The following is a 1,562-nucleotide window of genomic DNA, read 5'->3' as shown; positions in this document are numbered from 1 at the left end:
TTAGTCTCATCATATTATCGTTCATATATTCTCATCGATATTATTTATTTTCTCCATAGGCTTAATCATAACTTGTTTCATCAAGTATGAAAAACTCCATTCAGTTGGTCAAGAAATAAAGGTTATTTAGAAAAAGGCAATTTAGTTATAATTACTTGAAAAAATATTGTTTCCTTTATGATGTATATTGTGGATCTTCAAAGGTTATTCAATGATAATTGCATAATAACCATGTTATTCAATTTTTCTATCCATATGGATTCCTTTATAAGCTCGATGATATTTATAAAGTTGGATGTGACTCGTTTATTTCACTAAAATTATGTTTATAGGCATGGAATACGATATTACACTATGATATGAAATAATTTTATGTTTAATGTGAAATTTATAAATAAATTGATGTAATGAACTGTGCAAGCCTACTTATCTCACTTTGAAGAAGTCATTACGAAGACTGGGAAATTTAGATTATGATTTTTGTGCAATAGCTACAACTGCCCAATATAACTTTCTTATATTGTTGTAATTTTCAAGTTACTTTCAACTTTTTTGTCGTCTCTCGAACATGTCTCTTTTAATGATTTTCTAGAACTGATTTAAGCTCCCAATCCTAATTCATATCAACTCGTCTATACACTTTTGATATTATTTTACAAGCAAAAATTCATATATTGAAATTATTGCTTTAAATTTATTTCCTGATCGTTGTTTCAGTTTTCATCTTGAATCGGTATGGAATAGAATCTTTTATTGTTTTTTTTTTCTTGAAAAATTAATATCAGTATGTAATTTATCAATCATATTGATATTGTAAACCCGATTATTTCAAAATCACGAAAGTGTATCTTTCATATCTAACATCTATATAACTAGTTGCTGTATACCAATATAATGATTGGAAATATACTAAACCAACAATATGTGCTTTCGTTTTTATTCGAGAATGTTTTATAATTAATGTATTTTCAGCGTAGATAACGGGAAAGAATTTATAGTGTAACTATTTCATTATGTTTAATAATAAATAATTATGTTTAATTAAATTGATTTCATAGGTACTCCACTCTACAAACTCTTGTCACTTTTTATCCATGTATGCTTATCTCTTCCACCCTAGATCTCAAACAAGTAATTATTGAGATTTTTGCCAAGTGTCAAGTTTGAAAAAAATCAATTTGCTGAGATTGCTATCTAAATAAACGATATTATGTGTAATGCTATAAACTAAAAGCTATTCAATTGCTGTTACTAACCTAATTAACGTTACATAACTGAATTCCCAATGATTTTCTTTTGTCTCGTTGATAGCGATACTCTAAGCATATACGTACTGTAAACTAGTCATTTGTAGTAGTATACATGTACGTGTGTGTGTGTAGGTGTGTGTAAATGTGTGAAATTGTTCTTAGGCCTACTTAATATTGACATGATGTTTTATAAGAAACCTCTACTTACAAAATTGATGGACCAACAACATTTTTAAAAAGTTGGACCCAGTTTTTATATCTATCTTCTTTCCTAATTATCTTAAAAATCAATCGTTTGTGGAGCTTCTAGAG

The sequence above is a fragment of the Nilaparvata lugens genome, chromosome X (assembly GCF_014356525.2).
Source record: "Nilaparvata lugens isolate BPH chromosome X, ASM1435652v1, whole genome shotgun sequence".
NCBI lineage: Eukaryota > Metazoa > Arthropoda > Insecta > Hemiptera > Delphacidae > Nilaparvata > Nilaparvata lugens.
This window is presented reverse-complemented; position numbering follows the sequence as displayed.